This window comes from Ursus americanus, chromosome 20 (assembly GCF_024610735.1).
Source record: "Ursus americanus isolate L20-20 chromosome 20, mUrsAme1.1.p, whole genome shotgun sequence".
NCBI classification, from domain to species: domain Eukaryota; kingdom Metazoa; phylum Chordata; class Mammalia; order Carnivora; family Ursidae; genus Ursus; species Ursus americanus.
Genome location: NC_142146.1, coordinates 23,097,171 through 23,119,830, shown reverse-complemented (window position 1 = coordinate 23,119,830; position 22,660 = coordinate 23,097,171). Strand labels below are relative to the sequence as shown.

The 22,660-nt window shown below is 40.9% G+C and overlaps 1 long non-coding RNA gene across 1 annotated transcript in view; it reads left to right on the top strand.

The window, feature by feature from the left end:
* The first annotated feature begins 390 nt into the window (after positions 1 to 390).
* Positions 391 to 22,660, top strand: part of LOC123788336 (uncharacterized) — a 603,154-nt gene continuing 580,884 nt past the window's right edge. The window contains exon 1 of the long non-coding RNA XR_006778474.2: positions 391 to 599. This is a non-coding gene — a long non-coding RNA (uncharacterized LOC123788336). The remainder of the gene's footprint in view (positions 600 to 22,660) is intronic.

Sequence of the window (22,660 nt, the reverse complement as noted above, 5' to 3'; positions counted from 1 at the left end):
TTTGTAATTTTTTCTTGATAGCCAGACATGACTCTGGGTAAAAGGAACTGCTGGAAATAGGCCTTTAGTAATGTGGTGGTCAGGTGTTGTGGGTGGGGGGGAAGGGAAGCGTCCTACAGTCCGATGATTAGGTTTCAGTCTTTGAGTGGGCCTGTGCCTCTGGACTGTGAATTTCATGAGTATTTCACAGATCCTCCCCCCCCCCCCTTTCATGGGTCAAATGGCCAGGGTAGGCTGGAGTTGTCTATTTCCCTTCCCCCAGGTCAGTTAGACTGGAGGACACCCCAGCAGGTGAGGCTCTGGTTAATTAGTTTCCTGGGAGGGCAGGCCTTGTTAAGACCAAGGATATAAAAATGGCTCTCTCCCCTCCCCCTGTCGGAAGCTGAGGAAGCTCGCCTGTTTAAAGCTGGGGGAGTCTGGTAGAGTTCCTGGAGGCAAGTTTCTCAATCTTGAGAGGGCCTCTCTATAACTGGGTCCCCCTGCAGGTTTTACCTCCGAGCACTGTCCACATCGCCTGTCCAGCGACTCGTCGATTCAGGGTCCCTGCCCAGGCACTGGTTCCTGATTTGGTTTCTGCTCTGGAGTCTGTGCTTCTGCAGGTAAGTTCTGACTCCGTTTTCTTGTATCTCTCGGACTTGGAGGCCGCAGTTTGCCCTGTGTATTCTCCTCTTTCATGGACCTAAGGAGAGTCGTTGATTTTTTCCAGTTTGTTCAGCAGTTTACTTGTTGTTAGAACTGGGTGGCAACTTCTAAGCTTCTCATGTGTGGAACCAGAAGCCTTCTTTCTTCTTTTAAATCTTTTCTTTTCCTATTTTAAATAACTTTAGAGTTGGGGTAAAAGTTGCTCAAACAGAACAAGGAAAGCCTGTATATTTCCACTCACATTCCCAACAGACTGACATTTAATCTCTTCTGAATTATTATGCCTTTTAGGAATGTTTCAAAAAAGGAATAATTATATAGAATTTTGCTGAAATAGGATTGGTTTCCAGAGAACAGGCCAAATTTATCTCCTTCATTTGGCCTATATTCATATTTCCGTTTTCTCTTCTGCACGGTGACTTTTCCAGTTAGCCAGTGCCCTTTTCAGAGCTTATACTCAGACCTTCTGACCTCCAACGATCTCGTGCATGTTCTGTTTTACGTCCTCTATTTTGTTTGTGCTATTAGTTGGGTCATAGATGTAATATTTTTCCTTGGCCAACTCTAGCAGGAGTATACTGTGACACCCATTACATAAATCTGAGATGTGGTGATAGGGAGAAGAGATGGTGAAGCTAAGTTTTGAACGGAAAGACCCGGGCGTTTAGATTTGAAACCTGAAAACTTTGTTATGGATCTGTTTTCTTCCCGCTATTATATTGAAAAACGCCTGAGTTAGTGACGTTTCTCATATGTGCTATAAAAAATTTAACTTTGATATAGGGAGAACATACATGGTTTTGAGTAAATACCACTAATGCCAGAAATCTGGAGGCTGAGACCCAGGTGGTAGTCTTCCTAATCTTGATTGCCTGGAACATTCCAAGTCTATAAGGCCTCCCACAGCGGGGAAACATCCGAGGAAATACTCATGACTCGGGAGAAAAATCACGTTTTCAGACTTGTTTACTCTGTCTTCTTAGTGGCAGTTAGTGTTTATTAAAGGACAAGTGTTGCTCTGGTGATGGGAGAGGCATACCAGGAGGGAATTGGGGAAAATGTTGCAACTTGAGAAGGATTTACTTTTTATAAAATGAAAGTTGACTCTTGAGCTATATTTGAGGTTCTTGTTGCCATCCTCCTTGTCTATACATGACAAATCAATTAAAAATATTTTGATGTCCATCCCCGTTTACATTATTTTTTGCAATGACTCCAGGGTGGCCCCGGCTACTGGCTATTGGAAGGAGTGTGTGTGGCAGGGAGGGGTGCTGTGGCAGGGGCCCTCGCTTTCCTATTTTTGTAGATTTCCCTGTTCCTCAATCAGACCCGCAGGACTTTTGTCTTTTACATTAACCTTTTAAAAATCAGCTTTTTGAATTCAGTTCTGATATCTGCTTTCAGATGAATTTCTATTTTCCTTATGTTTTTATTAATTACACCTGTAATTCCCGTAGTTCCCATCTCTAGACTTCTTGTCATAGGAAAAATAAACCCTGTTTAAGCCTGCTTTGTCAAATGTTTTGTTGCTCACACCCAAATGTTATCAGTAATTGATAAACCTAGAGTTTGTTTTTGATAAATCTGGAGTTTAATAAAAGTATCCTCTTTTAAAATGAACTTTTTAAAAGATTTGTTTGAGAGAGCGGGAGAGAGAGCCCGTGCACGCGCACATGTGGGAGCATGCAGGGGAAGGGGCAGAGGGAGAGAATCCCCAAGCCAACTCCTTGCCAAGCACGGAGCCTGAGATGGACTTGAATATCAGGACCCTGACATCCTAATCTGAGCTGAAACCAAGAGTCAGGCGCTCAACTGATGAGCCATCCAGGTGCCCCTATTTCATTAACTCTTTATCTGGTTATCACTAACTTCAGCCCCCAATGCACAGGTGTCAGCCTTTTCGTAATAAAAATAACTCCCAGTTTTTGGATACTGCTTGATAGTAAATCTTTTAATTTTTGCAAGATTTGTTTATTGTCCCTTAATTGCTATTTTACCATGAATTTATAAAATCTGTATTAGGAAGTATTATCTAGATATCACTTAAAATCCCAGGATGTCCTAATAGGTGATTTTTTTTTTTTTTTATTCTACATTGATTTCTGAACTTCTATGGATATGATTGGATCAGCATATCAGGCTTCCAAATTGCCTTATCTTTAAGATGATTTGAACTGTTTTTCAGTATTTCATCAATAACTTGAGCAAGGTAAATTTCAACTAAGCAAAAAGTTTTGGAGCAAACATGATAATACCTCATGATACCTTGGACCTCTGTAGAATTGACATTAAACTCCTTGAATTATACACTCTAAAAATAGGTGATTTAGCAAGCAACAAATCACTTATTTCGTGTGCACTTGCTTGTTGAGAAGTTGTTGGCAACCTTAGCATACCAAGACCCAGTCCTCTGTTTTCCTGTCTCTTGATGATCCCTTGCATTTGGAGGTCGGCAAGACGGACTCCAGCTGGTGCATGTCTTCGCGTAGACTTGCCATTTGTAGTCCTTGAGGACTTCAGACTTTCCAACCAGAAGGCTAAAAATGTTTACTGACTCGACTCTTTTCTGACTTTACTCCTAATAATTAAGAGAGAATGTGGCAGAGAAATTCCCTAGGGGATGGGCCAGTCTGGTGGTTCCCAAAGAGGAGTGAGTTCTTGGACCAGCCGCATGAGCATTACCTGTGAGTATATTAGGAAAACAGATTCTCGGGCCACACCTCAGACCTGCTGGATAAGAAACCAGGGATGGGGCCTTGCGGTCTCTTCTTTCTTCTTTTCTTCTTCCCCTCCTCCCTCTTTTTTTTTTTTTTTTTTAACAAGCCCTCTAGGTGATTCTGATACATACTCAGGGTTGAGAACAGCTGACTTTCATCATTAGGATCAAAGGAGGAATAGGCTCTAATTAGTCCAGAACTGTTAAGTTCAGTGGGCAATCTGAGGGGAAAGAGAAGGGAATTTTTCTTCAGTCAGCAAGGACAGCTGCTGTCGGCAAAGAAAATCCGTCGATAAAATAGCATTGGCTGCACAACGTGAGGAAAGATGTCTGATGCCAGCCCTTCTTAATTTTTCTTTTTTACCAATCTGTTAATAGGCATTGAGCCATATTTTGAGAAAGGTGCAAGGGTGTTTAAGACCCTCCAAGAATTAAGTGTTCTTGGGGGCTGGCCGTGGGGGAGAAGCGTGGGGTGGGAAGACAAAGCAAAACTCGGCGAGCACTTTCAAGGGGCACAGACGACAGGCTTTAGAAACCTAGAGAAGAGAGCAATTAAACATGAAAGGCATTTCACTTAGTTGAAATGAAGGCAGAGCTCGGCAGTGTAATGGGTGACACTTGCCATCTGTATGCGGCTCCGAGAGACCTGTGAAAGGAACAGAGGGCTGGAGGCACGTGAGTGGTGATGCTGTGGATTGTTTCAGTAATAACTTGTGCTCCAGGGAAGCCGCGGTGAAGAAACATGAACGCAAACACAATCAAAATACTCAGCGACAGTCTTTTCATCTTCTGAGGAGTGTACACTTCAGCAGGGAAAACAATCCACTTATACAAGAAAGAGAGCGGCGCGACGAAGAAAGCTCGGTGACCCTACAAGCGAAATTGAAGGGCACAGCGAGAACCACGTCTTGGGAAACCCGAGGAGATCCAGCCCGTGTGGATTTTGACCCACCATTTCAACCTGATCCACTGCAGCTCACTGCATCCTAATTGTGAAAAGGAAGAATTGACTGAGGAGAAAAATCAACTCCCACTATTGTTCCAGAGACATTTTCCAGCCAGGAAAGAATTCAATCTCTGAAGATCTGGCGGAGGCCGCTGTGCGGGGACTGCTTACAAAGCTCACTCTCTGTGATTTAAAAGCATGAAATAACCTCATTTCAAAGTTGAGAGTCTTAAAAAACAAAACAAAACAAAACAAAAAACAACCCCCCCCCCCTTATCTGCCCTCGCAGCCTGAATTTTGAATCAGGCTTGGAATAAAGTCGAGGAGTCTGTGTGTGCACTCAAATATCTGTTATCAAAAGCCTGATCATTCTTTTCAAAATTCATGGCAAATACTATTTTTTTCCCGGTACTATGTTACCATCCAAAATAAATCTTGAAGGGCATTCAAATTTTGGAGCAATTGCTGCGGAGAAACAAACTCACAGGAACTCCATTTGTACCGTGTATACGGAGTCCTGCTGTAGTCAAGTCAGACTGTTGAAGGAGGAATTGTCCTTAAAGAATAGCTGTCAGTATTGCAAGATCATAGTGTGGGGTCTGAGAAGATCATTTCAGCTCTGTTTTTTTCTTGTTCCTCCTCCTATGCAACATACGCCTTTAGGTCCATTTTATTTGAGGCAATAGGGCATTTTGGGGGCTTTGGGTGTCAGTAACTTTTGGCTGTCTGGATAACTTGTGTGCCTGCTTTCTAGAAAGAAGTCCATAAAACTCCAAATAAAACCTCTTTACCCATCATGTAACTCTGCTGTGCTTGAGAGTTGCCTCCTATAAAGTAAATAAAGCCATATTGATTTCTCCTGGGCCACACAATCTATTTTGTGGAATTTTCTCTTATCCAGCTCAAATCCCTGCATGGGTTTTCTGGCTAGCTGTTTTTCAGCATGGCTGAGAGCTGGACTGGCTGGCTGGAAATACAGGTAGCTACCATGCAGAAAAACCCCAGCATTGAGCCTCTTTTTTATATTTAGGTATAGAGTCAGAGAGAAACTCTGTCATCCATAGCACTTGTCATTATTGTTATTAAGGCAAAAGCTTCCAGGTTCCAAGCTTAAGGAAAACGTAGGAGGAGGTGGAAATAAAAGTGTCTGAATTATCCACACACATTCTAGGTGATGAATTTTCTTAGGAGGGCCTCAGGCTAGCAATAGCACTTAAAAGTTTCTCCCAACCCTTTGCTTCTACCCAGGGTCACACACTATATAGCCTTTGATCCCAAGAACTGTGTTAGCAAGGGAATAATTATATTAAAAATAGGAGTGAGATTTTTGTGCTATTTAATGTCCATGTGTGTCTTCGCCATTAATTCCTTTAACTATTGACAGTTTATAATGTCTCTGGCATTTCATGGAATTAAAGACGTAAGACCTAGCCCCTACTATCAAGAATCTCAAAATCTAGTAGGAAAGCTCTGGCCAGACACCAGCATTACATAATGCACAGGTCACACCGTTATAATAGGTAGATGGATAAAGATTGGATGGATAGACCATATATAGGATAGATAGGTAGATGGATGGATAGATGCCTAAGCGGGTAAGTAGGTAAGTAGACATCTGTGAATTAGATATTTTCAATCTCAGAATTAAAGCAGACCTCAAGGCCTACATGGTCTAGCTTCTTGCTACCCTGTGACACAATATTCTCCTGTCATTTCCCTTTGTTTCTTTTTTTTTAAACCTAAAACCTGTATATAATCTATACAATTGATGAGCTTGAAGGTAAGTCCTACATCGAAAATTATCACAATTTATATCATATGTTTACGTCTTTACCTTTGAAAGTTTCTTCTCACCTTATCTATGATTTTCTAGCTATAAGAACACTTAAGACCTACTCTCAGGAGCACCTGGGTGGCTCATTCAGTTAAGCATTCAACTCTTGATTTTGGCTAAGGTCAGGATCTCAGGGTTGTGAGATTGAGCCCCACCTCGGGCTCTGCACTGGGTGTGGAGCTTAAGCAAGCTCCAGGAGATTCTCTTCAGGAGACAAACCATAAGAGACTCTTAATCATAGGAAACAAAGTGAGGGTTGTTGGAGGGGAAGTGAGTTGGGGGATGGGTAACTGGGTGATGGGCATTAAGGAGGGCATGTGATGTAATGAGCACGAGGTGTTACAAACAACTGATGAATCACTGAACCCTACCTTTGAAACTAATACACTGTATGTTAATTAATTGAATTAAAATAGAAAAAATTCTCTTCCTCTCCCTCTGCCCCTCCCCTATCCTCTTTCTCTCTCCCCTCTCAAAAACAAAAACAAAAACCCAAAACACAAAAAACTACCCTCTTAGTAAATTAAGTGTATAGAGTATTGACTGTAGTCGTCAAGCTGTACAATAGATCTTTGAGACTTGCACATCTTTTATAACTGAGACTTTGTACTTTGACTAATACCTTGTGTATTGCATGGTGCACTGGGTGTTACACACAACTAATGAATCATCGAACTTTACATCAGAAACCGGTAATGTAGTGTATGGTGACTAACATAATATAATAAAAAAATCATTAAAAAAAAAAAAACAAAACCCTCTGTTTCCCTTTCCCCCAGGCCCTGGCAAGCACCATCCCGGTATCTGCTTCTATGAGTTTGACTATTTCAGATTCCTCATGAGTAGTAGCATGTAGTATCTTTCTGTTTTTGGCTTATTCATTTGTAATTCATTTGTAGTGTTTTGTCTTCCATTTCTGATTTAGTGTCTTTTTTTCCTTAATCTAACTAAAGTGTTCTCAATATTGTTTTGGGGGGAAAAACCCCTCATTTTTATTTTTCTACTTTATGATTTATTTCTGCTTTAATTTTAATTCCTTTCTGCTAACTTTGGGCTTAGCTTGTTCTTTTCTGGTTCCTTGAGGTCTGATTGTGATTAGTTGTTAACTAATGTAGGTGTTTATCACTATTAACTTTCATTTTAAAGAAGTATTTATCTTAGAGTGGACGTGATTGGGCGTTTGGGGAGGGCTGGGGGCAGTGCAGAGCAAGAGAGGAACTTAAGCAGCCTCCACGCAGAGCGTGCAGCCTGTGGTAGAGCTTGATCTTATGACCCTGAGATCATGATCTGAGCAGGACCCAAGAGTTGGATGCTTAACCGACTGTGTCACCCAGGCACCCCTTAACTTCCTTTTAGTACAGCTTTTGCTGTATCCCATATATTTGATAAGTTGTGTTTTTTCATTTGTCTTCAGATATATTCTAATTTTTCTCAATTTTCTTTGACTCGAAGGTTAAGAGTGTGTTCAATTTCTATGTGTGAATTTCTTTTATCTTTTTTCATTTCAAGTTTTACTCCATGGTGGTTGGAAAAGATACTTGAAATGACTTCGGTCTTTTAAGTAAGTTGAGACTTGTTTTGTGGCCTAGCATGCGACCTAACCTGGGAAACATACCATGTGCACGTGAAGAATGAGAATTCTCCTGTTGAGTAGGATGTTCATTATGTGTCTATTAGGTCTGTTTGTCTGTAGTATAGTTTAAGTCTGCTTTTGCCTTATTGATCTTCTGTCCAGACACTCTGTCCATTATTGTAATTGGGCTATTGAAGCCTACTATTGTATTGCTGTCTCTCCCTTCAGATCTAAAGGTGCTCTGATGTTGGGTGCATCTGTATTTTTCATATCTGTCTATTGAAGTGACCATTTTGTCATGATGTAATGACCTTCTTTGTTTCTTGTGATAGTTTTAACTTAGTCTTTTCTTTTTTCTGATAAAAGTATAGCCATTCCTACTTTTTTTTTTTTTTTTGTATTTATGTGGAGTATCTTTTCCTATCCCTTCATTTTCAGCCAATGTAGGTCATTAAATCAAAAGTAGATCTCTTATAGACATCATGTAGTTGGAATTTGGGTTTTTATCCATGCAGGCATTCTGTCTCTTGATTGGCAAGATTAATCTAGTTATATTTAAAGTAACCATTGATAGTTATTGATTTCTTGTTAATTTCTGTTTTGTAGCCTTGTTTCTCCTTACTGTCTTCCTTTTGTGCTGGTGGTGCTGGTGGTGGTGCTGCTGCTGCTGCTGGTGGTGGTGGTGGTGGTGGTGGTGGTGCTGCTGCTGCTGCTGCTGGTGGTGGTAGTGGTGGTGGTGGTGGTGGTGCTGGTGGTGCTGGTGGTGCTGGTGGTGCTGGTGGTGGTGCTGGTGGTGGTGGTGGTGGTGGTGCTGCTGGTGGTGGTGGTGGTGGTGGTGCTGGTGCTGGTGGTGGTGCTGGTGGTGGTGCTGGTGGTGGTGGTGGTGGTGGTGGTGGTGCTGGTGGTGGTGCTGGTGGTGGTGCTGGTGGTGCTGGTGGTGGTGGTGGTGGTGCTGCTGGTGGTGGTGGTGGTGCTGCTGGTGGTGGTGGTGGTGCTGCTGGTGGTGGTGGTGGTAGAAGATGTGCTTTGATTCTTACTGTGTTTGAAGATACTGGCCCCTGTGCTCCTGCTGAAATACATTTAGTCTGTTCTCCCCAGGGTTTTTGTATTTTCTGTTACCTTTGTTGGAATTCTTTTCCCTGAGATAAACACATCTCTTGCTCCTTCTTTTATTTCTGATGCCTCTTCAAACGTCCTCTTATAAGAAAGTAAAAGTATTCCCTCATCACCCTATTACCACCACCATTCTCTCTGCTTTTATCTTTGTTCTTCATCACTGCCTATCATGTTATGTTTATTGCTTCCTATGTCTTCTAGAATGTAAGCTCCATAATATTGTGAACTTCTGTTAATCACTATATTTCCAGTGCCAGAATAGTAACTGACATGTTGTAGGTACTTCAATGAATGAATGAATGAATGACTAAATTGATGTAAAGTCAACCTGTAGGAGACCGTAGAGGACTTTGGATTCTGTGTTAGGGAATTTAAGCTTTATTTGGTAGCTTTATCAGTTAACTACTGCCACAAAAATACAATGTCATAATAGAACTATAAGCTTCTATTTCTTTTGTATCTGCAAATCAATGACTAATGTTTCACTGATTTAGGCTGTGCTCAGGGGATGATTATGCTCACTTTCACACACCTGTAGTCAGGTGGGTCTATAGCTGATCTTGGGCTGCACTCAGCATGGGCTGGCACGGCTTGACTCTTCATTTTCCTCCTGGGACCAGCAGACCAATCCGGGAATTTTCAACTCCGGTTCATGACAGATCCAAAAGAGCAAGATCACCTGTCATACCAGTTCTCAGTCCTCTGTGTGCATCATGGCTGCTAACATTGCATTGGCCAAAGCAAATTACGTGGCTAAGCCCACAAGAGAAAGGCTAAGATTTGAATCAAATCTACCATAACAGGTAATGTTACTTTATGAGGTTCAGCAGTTTAACTCCTTTACAGATTACTACATAACATTAAAAATTTTCTAGTGTTGATATTATCTGGAGCCAACATTCAATTAATGACAGGTAACCATTGTGCAGCCTACCAATAAAATAGTTTCCAACATGCTTATGATGTTATATATATGTCCTAATCACAGTATACCCCGTAAATAGGTCAATAACTTGGACTGTTCAGAGATAGTTTGTCTTATACAATTTATTTTCCAGCTTTTATCCTAGAAACAACAAAGTGCTCCCTCTGCTCCCATTCAATTTCCCTTTTGTAGGAATTTAATTTATAAGACTGCTGACTTTAATTACAGATGGAAGCATGAAACTGTTCTATCAAAAAGTAATTGACTGTCATAATAGTATAGCTTTGAGATTTTCTTATTTTCCTCTCCCATCTAAAAAGAATAGGCTCTAGAGATTAGAGTTAATGATGCTGATGGTGTACTGATTGCTGGATTATTTGTTTTCTTCTTGCATTTGGGACTAACCTGATTATTTTAAGAACACCTGCAATTCTTTAGCAAATGTTTAATTCCAGTCGGGGAAATTTGCCATCACGTGTGGGTACTGTAATATTACAGTGTTTCCAAAGATGATAAGATGACAATTTTGTGTGTTTAATAAAAGGACCAGCAGGGAATAATTTCAATACCGGGAAATATTTGGGAGTTGAAACATTTGTCACTAGCAGGATTGGGTTAAACAGAATTCTTAGGTTGTATTTCCTAGAAAAACTGAAGTCACATCTCCTACATCCAAGAGGTGAAAGGGGTAGGGAAAGTTATATTTTTGCTTATAAATATGGCCAACCAATAAGTCTTTAATGAGTGCATACTATATTCCGTATAGTCAACCATTAGCTAAAATCCTTAGCACCTTCTATGAATTGGAGCCTGAGTGGAGTCAGTTATTGACAGGTGAATCTTCTCATATTTCAGTGATGTCTATTGCCATTCATTGTCCCAGTTAGAATCGACCACTTTAACAGTGTCCAAGAAAGGCTCTGTGCTTCCTATGCTAAAATGGAACAGGCTTGCTTGCTTGTCTTTTTTTTTTTTTTTTTTTTTTTTTACTGTTTTAAAAGTCATTCCCTCCTCAACATCTGCCCCCAATTCTTTACTTTGCCAACTTTCTGCAAATGATCTGGTAATTTTCTAATTGGTTTTGTTTTAAACATTGGATGAAAGTAATTAAATGGCGAACAAGTCAATACAAGCATGCACAGTCCCACAAGGACACCCAAAGATGGGTACAAAGAAGCAAGTATATTTTCTTAACTCAGTCTGTCATTAAAACCTTAAAAATAGTCTCTATTAAATAAGGTAAACAAAATTACTAGCAAATAGATCTGAGCCATTTGCTGGCATAAACATGGGTGTAACCTCTAAAAATCTCAGCCAGACTGTGATGGAACAATGACAAATTTCCGGAACGTTCTTCACTAGGCAGTTTTGTATAAATTTTGAGATGAAACCAGGTATATTTTGGAGAGTCTATCACCTCGTATCTGTGACATTTCACATAATGACTCTGTAAAGATATATTCTGACACATTCTCATTAGCAAGTTATATAGGTTGCTTATTAAAGTAGTGGAAATTACTTTGAATGAACTCTGCAAAGCTGGGTAAATGACTATGTGAGAATGAGCTAATCAGCTCTCTTTGTTAAATGTTTTTCTAAGTGCGGGAGGTCTTGGCAGGTAATTTGGCGCTCTCTGATTTGCAGCTGCTGTCATCATTGCTACGTGTGATGGATGCGTCTGCCTGGACAGATTTGCAACCTGACACTAATACTGATGAATGGTTTAAAGATACTAACTTCTTGATAATTTCAGAAGCGCCCCTGGAATCGGATCTAAGAGGCTGGTTTCCAAGTTACTACTCCATGTCATGATGATACTGTCGAGGCAACATTTCTTTGTGGGGAGTTTTGAGTTAAGGTTCATATCATATCATGTGTAGTAAAAAATGCGACTAATTAGGCTATGAATTTTCTCTAGTAGAACAAATTCCACTCTCTGCTTTGGTATCATGTAGACATTCTACCTAAGATGGATTTCTTTATGGTTATCACATCACATTTTTACCTGAAACTACTTTATAAAGGGAGGTACCGTCTTGTCTTAGTAGCTGCGGCATGTTTTGCCAGAGACGTAAAATGTTAGGCTTGAATGGAACATGTGGTAACACCCAGCCCGCGGCTTCTCAAAACTACTCCAATGTCGGAGGAAGGTGAATGTCCTGCATCCTGGAGTCTGAGGGTAGAGCATAATACAAATTATTTGAGGTTTTAAGATTTTGAATCTTCATCCATAATATACCCATGTCCATTGAACCAGGATTTCAGCTCTGCCGAACTACCTTGTTCGCATGAATTAGCTAGGGATCCCCATTCCCTATCCTGTGCGAATTCTAATGCCTTTCTCAAGATGTCTGGAAATTCCTGAAGGCTTCTGTTCTCTGGAACACCTGTCTCTGTGATTTCCTGTTTCACTTCAGTCTTGCTGAAGTCTTCATCTGCTGCTCTCACTGACCCTTGCTGGTAGAACACCTTCCGTCCTTCCACCCCTCCTTCCACCCCTCTTCCAGAATGCAACTCCTACAGGGTACATGTAGGAATATCAGACCTCAGTAAAAATCTGAGTGGCAAAGGCCTTACATCATAGCTAAGTGCATGTTAAAAGTAAACATTGTTCATCGTTGTTCTTAAAATCACCTCTGTTGCCCCTGCTGCCAGCATCTTCTCACTAGCTCACGTAAGTGGGCTCCTCTTTGCCATCACGTGGCTCATTCTATTACTTCATCACTTTTTCTTCCCCTCCACGCCCCCCCCCCCCCCGCCCCAGACTCCATTCTTTCCTGAGTTTACCTATAAATTTTTGCTAACTTCCTATCCAGAATGGTTTGACTATCTCTTTGTCTAGCCCTGGCAAATTAAGGCTATTCCACTTGGCACCTCTTTATAATTAAACGTTTCCATCAAGGTGGTTCCTTGAACAAGATTATAGAATTTCTCTGTTGAATAAAGGGTCTCTTTTTTTTCTCCCATGCTATATTGCTTTCAAAACAGTTTGTCCCCCTTAAATCTTCAGTATATTTTCTGCTTCAATATATCCCCATTCTTTGATAATTTTGTGTTTACCACTAAATATCCTAACAATCGGTTTGAGAAGGATAGGTCTATTTCAGCCTCTCCTCTGTTACAAATGAGTAGTGAAATTCAGGGACATGAAGTGACCTCCTCCATGTCCCCAAAATGAGAACATTTAACAAGGAATATAAAATTCCTCTGTCTCATCATTCAAGATAGACTAAGATCCTCATTTTTAGTGAAATTATGTTACACAAGTACATCTCTACTTTCCAATAGGGGTTTCTTAAGAGCGTTCATTTTTGAAAGAAAACGTTGTATTTTAATAAAAATCCATGTAAAAGCTCCAATGACATGAGTTCTCTTTCCATTTGTACCTGCATTGACTGGTTGGTGAAAGCTTTTGGAATATTACCTCCAGAAAATTTCAGAGTTATTATAAATACGTACCATTCTGTAGGAAGGTTAATCTGTTTGCCGGATTCTGTCCTGGTATATTTGTTTTCCTTCGCCCTGACAGTGAGTCAGTCACATGGTTATCAAAGAGCAGCAAGACCTTGAAGAACTGCTGTCTCAGAACTGAGGACAAAGTTTCTATTTTGGTTCTCTCCCCTGTGGATTTTTTTTTTTTCCCCTCACATGCTTTGGGTTTATTAATTTGCAGGATTGCCTACACATATTCTTGTGGGTACAGCTACTCATCAAACACATACTTTCTGAATTCTTTGTGCTCTGAATTATGCAAATTTTAATCAAGGATTAAAATATATACACACACGTACATACTGTGGGCCCTTATTCTCACATTTTTATAACTTATTTGGGGAGAAGAAACCTAGGTAAGTGAAAATAAGTAATGCAAGATCTAACGTTTTGAGGAAATAGAAGAAATACAAAGCTGAATGACACGGGAAATGGAAGGTACCGAGTCAAACATGTTTGTGTTCCTTTTAGTCCATCTGTCGAAAGCTATGAACTCTAAGGGAGGGCACCTAGGCGTTCACTAAAATTTTCTTACTATTTTCCAGGATTCAGGGACTTAGGGAAGCCCACGCCTGAGGGATTTGAACCTCAGGTGAAGAAATGCTAGGACAAACTGGAAGTACCGATGGAGAGGCATGAATGATTCCAGATAGATTGAGAGGAGACTTCTAGGAGGAATTGGAGATGGGTCTGGAAAGACGAAAGAAGAGAGGGACAAAGCCGAGGTGGGGGGGGGGGGTGGCATTCCAGGCTGGGAAAACCTGGAGCAAAATGCCAAAGTCAGGGCATTAAAGAACATAATTTGTCAACTGTTAAACCAGATTCGAGTGAAAGAAATAGGACAACTGGGGTAAAGCTGGAAAGGTTGTTTTGTGTGGGACACTGAATAAAGGTACACGGTCTTTTCATCTATTTATTACAAAAGTAAGATATGTTTATTGTAAGAAATTCAAATCCTATGAAAGTATAAAAGTAGAAAATGAAAATCTCAATTGTATAAAATTGAGTTTGCATTAAATAGGCTTGTAACCTGCTTTTCTGTATAACCTGTGCATTATCACTACCTTTCCATGTCCACACACAAATCTTCATCTTGCTCTAATTCTGTGTGATCTTTTATAGATGTACCATAAGTTGTTCAACCAAATTTCCTATTGAATAGATTTTCTTGATTTCACTGGTATACAAATTATCACAATACGTATCCTATTCATTCCTAAAATTGCTAGCTCAAGGGGGATACTATTATGGACTGAATATGTCCACCCACCCCCTCTCCCCCAATTCACATGTTGAAATCCTAACCCACAATGTGATTTCAGGAGGTAGGGCCTTTTGGGAGGTTATCGGTTTACAAGGGTGGAGTCCTTGTGAAGGGACTAGTGCCTATATAAGGAGACCCCAGAGAGCCCTCTTACCCCTTTAGCCAGGTGAGGACATAGTGAGAAGTCTATGAACCAGGAAGAGGGCTCTCACCAGACATGCATGTGCCATTGTTTTGATCTTGGACTTCCCAGCATTCAGAACTGTGAGAAACAAGTATGTTGTATAAACTGTCCAGTCGGTGGTATTTTTTGCTGTAGCAGCCAGGGACTAAAACATACACTTATTTTAAATTTTGATCCATGTTGTTAGATTGCCCATAAGAAATTCCATCAGCATCAAGGGTCGGGGGTGGGGGGTGGGGGAGGAGGTGCGGGGAGAAGGTGGAAGAGAAAGGGAAGGCATTTGTGCTCATCTCCCTTTCTGCTCCCAGAGATGTGTATTGCCTGAAGAGGGACTATGATAGTAATGATAATTCTGTGGGGGAAGAAACACGTAAGACAGGAAGAGTCTGCTGTGAGGGTATTGCACTGGTTTAGTGGCAAGTGAATGAGAACCGTAAGGAGAGTGATTTCTGAAGAAGGATGAATTAGAGAAATAGAAAAAGGATCAAGGAACTGGATGTACAAATCTGAGAGAATCCTGTCATGGCCACTTTGTATGTCAGTGGTGTGCAGACCTGATTGGAGGCAGTGACGCCAGGATCATCCAGTTAAGCTGGCGGTGGTCTGGCTACAGTGTGAGGAGGGCTTGGCTCATTGCAGAGCTTAAGTGTGGCCACCCAAATAGCAGCACTCAAGGACACTGCTTTCTTGGGGTACCTGGGTGGCTCAGTTGGTTAAGCGTCTCTTGATTTTGGCTCAGGTCATGATCTCAGGGTCCTGAGATCAGGCCCTGCATCAGGCTCTGCACTGAGCATGGAGCCTGCTTGAGATTCTCACACTCTCTCTCTCCCTCTACCCCTCCCCCGCTTGCACTTTCTTCTCTGTCTCTCAAGAAAAGAATAAAATAAAATTCAAAGACCCTGCTTTCTTGATACAGGGCAAAGTTGACTTCTAGCACTTGGCTTTAGAAGATCTACCAGTTGCCCTTCTCCCAATCCTAGACTCTGTATGGGCAGCAAAACTTTTCCTCTCTACATTTAAAGTTAAAAATATAAACTGAGAAACAAATTCAATAGAGTTTACTATTTCTTAAGAGTTGTTTGGCTCTTATTCTCCCTGATTTCCCTCTTGGGTCTACAAATGAGGACATGCCATGGTTGGCGCTTCGAGAGAGGCATTACTTGCATAATGGAGCATCTTGCTTTCATCAGTTTCCTTTTCTGCCTTTTCCCCACTCCTTAGCTAAGCCAGTTGTGATGTTTGCCGGCTAACTCCGCTTTCCACTGCTGATGTCCCCTCTGTGAAATCAGTGCTTTTCTGTTACTTCCCTCTTCCATCATTATAATTGAGGATAGACCGTTGTGTTAGTACCTCATTGTAACATGCAGTCCATTTCCTATTTGCCAGGGTTATCTGCAGTGTAAACCTCCTCAAACCTTGTGGTCTCAGACTGGGGTCAGCAAACTCGTTCTGTAAAAGGCCCCATGGTAAATACTTTAGGATGTGAGAGCCACATATAGTCTCTGCGGCCTGCATTTTGTGTTTTGTTTGAAATTTTTTTTTTCTTTAACGATCCTATAGAAACATAAAAACCATTCTTTGCTCACAGGTCATATTAAAAAGGGCTGTAGATTTGGTCCACAGCCATATATTTCTGACTCCTGTTCTAAGAGGCGACATGGTGAGAATAAAAATTTCCTGCTTACAGCAACACTTATCTGGGAGACAGCGAAGCTGAATACTGTTTCAGTAAGATTTTTCTAAACAGCTAAAGATGTTAATCGTGAAGTTTGAATGACCTCAGTACACCAGACTCTTAATGGTCTCATTTGAAAACCCATTTTTGACCAATAAACAACGGAATTTGCTTTAACCAATTAGTACAGACTTGAGGACTCATTCTGTGCTCTCTAGAGTACGAGTTTTCAAACCAGCTTTCCTTGAAATTCCTGAATTCCCTACCCCCACTCCCAAGGTGAACTACTTGTGAATTTTGAGATTGTTGTACGTTCCTCCTGCCGGTCAAGTTAAACTTAGTGTTTTACCCCCCTGCCTTTGGTCGTTTTTGCTGTAGTCTTAGGCAATTCCCTATGTGAAAAATTCAGAAATTAAGTCAGCAGGTAGGAAAGTTCTTTTGGATGTTAGGTAAGGAGGATTTTTCTTAGGTTTCTGAAACTATGTTTAGAGTAAGAATGGCAATGCAATCACTTGGGAATAATAGGGGAGGGAATGGATAAAGCCGTCTTATTTGTATGCAAAGCGTGGGGAGGTAACTGCTTCTTTAACAAATTGGAGCAAAGATCTTGTCCTTGAAATTGGCAACAATGATTAGATTACCCATAAATTATAGAAAGTTGATAATGATGCAAATGTTGCTTGTTCATAAAAATGCAAATGAATTGTGTCCAGACAAATGCAATTGTTACTTACAGATATCTACTAATTTTGCTTCTATTTGTTCATGTAAACATTCCTGATTGCCCCCATAAGCTCATTCTTTGAATTCTCCTTTGGACCAATTGTAACATCTTTCTGGTTTCTTCAGTGATTTCAACAAAATATTTGCCATGTGATCATTCATATTTATGTGACCTCATGATTATGAAAATTATCTTTTAACAATCTTAATATCCTACAATCTTCTTCATTATAATACACATGTATATTTGTGTCATACATACGTACAGTTATACAATAGAGTGTTTTATGTCAGTGTTTCTCATAGAATATACACGTAAGCAAATAAATGACTTGATCATTGTCTATAATTCAAGCCCAGTGAAACTGGATTCTACTTGTCTGGGCATTGTGTATGGAATAGTCCTGCTGAAAAGATCTGATCACAGTAATTCTCTATTTCCTTTGCCCATATCTCTGTCTATCTGTGGTACAACAAATATTAAATAGGCCATGGCCAAGCTGATTTGAGGCTGTGGTTCTACCCCTAATTGAATATGTGGTGACCAAGTCAGTCAAACTTGTAACTATGAAGATAGCCCCAAATTCCAAGTATACCCACCATTGTCGTTTTTTTAAAAAATTTTCTCCTTTTGACAAGACTGATGAATAATACAGACTAAGAATTTCTTCTCACTCTGTTGTAGATTGCTAAAGTCAAAGAAAAGTTTCCTTTTAATCTAAAAATATACTCATCTAAAGGCTGAACAGTTTTTTGGGCGCCTGGGTGGCTCAGTCGGTTGAGTGACTGTCTTCAGTTCAGGTCATGATCCTGGAGTCCCAGGATCAAGACCCGCACTGGGCTCCCTGCTCAGTGGGGAGCCTGCTTCTCCCTCTGACCACCACCACCATCTCTCTTTCTCTCTCTCTCTCTCTCTCTCTCTCTCAAATAGAATCTTAAAAAAAACAAAACAAAACTTTTTTTGAGGACTCCTAAATTTATTTATTTTAGATACAATGTTTTAGTTTCTAAACAATTCTATTTGCTGGGTAGGAATCAGTTCAAATCCTAAAGAGAGAGATTGGCAAATCCAGAGCTTTCTTTTTCTGTAAAGGCGGTGGGGCCCTGGCATTCTCTCATACGTTACTTTGAAATTCTACTCCACACCCCTGACCTTATTAGGTTTTAATTCAAACTCTTTTTATACAAAATTTTTCATATACTTTAAAAGATTTTTAGGGAAATCCAGATTCGCATGCTATTGGAATCTGTTTTTAAAATATGATTTTTTTTTCCCCTTGAAACTTCAGTTTAAGATGGAAGAATGCTGGTAAAGATAAAACCTATATGCCTTATTTTGTATTTGGCAAGCCAACTTGTAAATGTTTTAGGTATTTAGCTCCATTTCATATATGTCCTGATTTCCTCTCAATGTGGCAAGCACTGTGCTAGGTATTTGGAAAAGCAAGATAAATCGATTTCTCTACCTACTGAGCACAGTGTCTAATAGAAGACCTGAACTGATGAGAGTACAGGGTGCTCTGTGTAATAATGGAAGTATGTACAAGGTGTGCAGTCAGCCTATAGGAGAGAACGATTAGCACCGAGCAGAATAGAGCATGGGAGTCTATAAACTATAGCAAATGCTAAGGGCTAGAAATCATGAAGATTAATTCAAAGTGCATATACGGAGTTCTTAAAATTTGAATACTAGGTGAGGCACTCTGGAAACATGCACATAAAAACACAAATAATATATGGGCCATGACTCAAGAGGTTCATAGTTTTTTGGAGAAAACAAAAGTGAATGAGCAATGATAATACATTAAGAAAGTGGTGCAGTGAAGACATGAATCAAAACCTAGAGGTCGAGAGGCACTGGGGAGATAAGGATCAGAGAAGGCTTCTGATGGGGAAGATGAAGTCGAGTCTGAAAGGACATGTGAGAAGAGACAAGGAAAGCTAATAGGGGCAAGGAATGAATGTTCTAGGTAGAACGGATAGAACTTTTGCATATACTGATATATGCAAAGGCCCCGGGTCCTGATAGAGTCTAGCACATTAGGGAAGTGGGACCTGAGTGCAAGCAATGAGGGAAATGAGGTAAGATTCAGTGTCATACAAATAGGGAGAAGGCCCTATAGGAAGGGCATTGTCTGCCATATAAATGGTAGGAGGAATTTTTGGATTGTTTGAAATGAGAATAGCACCAAACTAGCCTTCATAAGGTATCATTCTAAAAACAATACAGAGAAGAATTAGAGCAAAATAAAACACAGACAAAAGGACCAAATAGTTTCTTGTAGGCATCTGGATAGGAAATGAACATACCCCAACCCAGGAAGGGGCAGTGAGTATGGAGCAAAAGAGTCAAGACATAATAAGAAAGAACAAGGCTTAGTGAGCTGGGAAAGACTCTGAAGGAGATGTGCAGGATGGCACCCATATTTCTGGCTTGTAGTTGGCAGTGGCGTTCCAAGTGGAAGTGGTGGCAGGGGAGGAGGCTGGTAGGGCAGTTTGGCAGGAGGGCTGTCACATGCCCCCAGCTATACACAGCTAAGATGCCCAAATAACACTGGACCAGAAACGGATCCCAATGAATCTGAGTACATAAGGGATGAAATGAGGGGGACATCATGGAGGACGAGAAAGAATATCAGCTATAAGTAGCCAGTGAGGCTAGAGGAAAACCAGGGAAAGGTAGTATCCCAGAAGAGGTTCCGAAATGATGGAATGGCCAACATTAGTAAGAGCTAGAGAGAGGTCATGGGAGGGCAAAAGGAGAAACAATACACAAAGACTGAAATACCTGTTGGATTGAAACAAAAAGTGTGTGAGATTAAAGCCAGAAGATAGTGGGCTACGGAGTAAAAGAGAAATGAGGGTGGTACTATGCTTTTTTTCTTTTTTGTGTGTGAGACGCTTATGTTTGAATGAAAAATCCAAGAGGCCGAGGAGTGAAGTGTGGCTATTTCTAAAGATGCACGGTTTGTGAAAGCAGACATCTTTGGCTTGGTTGGGGGCTGAAAACTCTTTGAAGAGGGCACTTGTTGAATTCATTCATTGGTTGAATGCATAAACAAGATGGGAGATAATTGAGGAGGTCCATACATCGATGAGTAATAATAAACAATTCAGTGTGGATGGTAGCTTTCACCAGGGGAGAGCACACTGCAAGGGAACCAGCTGGAAGGAGAGGCTCTGAGACAGAACATGGAACACCACCTTGGAATGAAGATTCTCCTTTATTAGATCTGTACCAATAAGATGCTTAATAATGCTAGAGAATTTCATGGCAATTCCACCAGGAAGTTGGAAAGTAGAGACCTTTTCAAATTTCAAGGATTTTGTGGTCACAAAACCAGCATGTCCTAATCCCAGAATGCCCCTTTAAAAATGACACAAATAATTCAGGGGCACCTGGGTGTCCCAGTTGGGTCAGCCTCTGACTCTTGATTTTGGCTCAGGTCGTGATCTCAGGGTCATGAGATCAAGCCCTGAATGGGGCTCCATGCTCAGTGGGGAGTCTGCTTAAGACCCTCTCCCCCTTTGCCCCTCCCCCGACTCTCATGTGCACTCTGTCTCTAAAATAAATAAATCTTAGAAAAATGACACAAATAATCCAGTTAATTATGTAATCGAGGTGAAAGGACTGAATTTTTGAAAGAATAGCCTTGATTCTGGGCTTGGCATTCTGAGTACTAGTTCCCATTTACAAAGTGCTTTGCTGGTGTTAATCTTACCGACAGCTCTTTTTAGTACCCCTCTCGGGTGAGTTAGCTCTTCCATTAACCCTAATAGACCACCTCAGCGGGAAGGACGCTAAATGAGAAACCAAATCCCATTCACACTTTACAGTGCCACCAACCCAGGTCCCTCTCCAAAGGCCTCATCATTCTTCTCGACAGGTGAAGAAATACCAAAACTGGCTCAGCATAGAACTTGGGGCCAGGGTTTGGGCAGCTCTAGAGTATAGCTATCGTGGGATTATAACATGATATTCTCTAGAATGAACATGCATACTATTCAAGCTACTTTGACTTTTTTTTTTTTTTTAATGAGTAGTTTTGAAATACCTAGTAAGGTTGTATTCTAAAGAAAAGATTCTCGGTGGCCATACTGTCCATTTCAAAGGGGAAAAACATTTTATTGGTATTCTAAAAATCTAATAGAAACAAAGAAGAAAGGGGAAATCTGCACATAGATGAGGGCAATAGTAAGCAGTAACACTTGATACTTATAAGATTCAATCTGATTAGCTGGGGAAGCCCTGTGGAGTACTTATAAGTACTTATAAGATTCAATCTCATTAGCTGGGGAAGCCCTGTGGAGACAGGCAGGCTGGAGTCCTGATCCAGAGGCCTGGGCGGAGCGTCCTCGCCTCAGGTAAGACTTCCAACTGACCATCCTCATATGAGCTGTATTTATAGGGCAAATGATGGGGTCTGATGTTAAACCTTTGTCTAGTATAGTCTGGAGTGAGCTGCATTCCTATCATGTTGTTACATATTCATGGCACCTGGGCTAGGTGTTCACCTCCCCTTCTGGATTCCAAGGCGGGGGGAGAGGGGCAGTCGGGGAGCCCAGCCTGGAGCCAGAGAGGATGCAAGGCGAAATTTATACCTCCTGGTAGACCAGAAGGGCTTGTTCTGACCTGGAGGCCAGCTAATGTCAACTAACCAGACTCCCGAGGTCACTCTTGCAGCATAAGTCTCATAAACAATATTCTTTAGCCTGTCTGCATACGTGCAGGTCGGAGTGGTCAGTCATGCAGGACAAATCACAGAAACCTCCATCCATACAAAACAAATCAAGAAAACCGCCCCTGCCTCCCCTTCTGCCAACTCTAAATATGCTTGTGAAATGTGAGAGGTGATCACTGCATGCGAAATAGGATTTTTGTATGTGAGTGTGAGTATAGTCAAGCTCCCCGGCCCTAACTTTGAATATGTGCAAGGCAGCGGCCGAGGAAGTTGTCGCTACTGACTACACATAAGCTACACTGGAAGGTGCTTGCTAGAGCCTGAAATTCCGTACTACCTCGTTTGGGGAGCAGGCTGGTAGAATTTGAATTTTATCATTCAAGTGACCACAATTTGTTTTCTCAGTAGGGCTGGAGAAGTCAGGTGACACTCCGACTTTGTATAAAATCTGGGGTCTTTCCGGTGACAGCTTGGGTACAACTCATGGTACTTGGCTTTGTAAGGTGAGATACAATGACAAGGGAATCCGAATTTTCCCCCTGTAAGCCTTTTCTCCCAGTTTTATTGAGATAATTAACATACAACATTGTATAGGCTTAAGGTGTACTAAATAATGATTTGATACGTGTATATATTGAATTACAAGAAGTTTAGCTAATATCAATCACTTCATGATTTTTCTTGTGAAAAGAGCTTTAAAGAGCTAATGCCAGCCATGTTCAAATATACGATCTAGTGTTGTTGACTATAGTCACCATGCTTTACATTACATCCCCAGAACTTATAACTGGGAGTTTATACCTTTTGGTCACCTTTACCTGTTTTCCCCACCCCCAGCCCCTCACCTATGGCAATTGCCAATATGTTTCTAGGGCTTTGGGTTTTCAA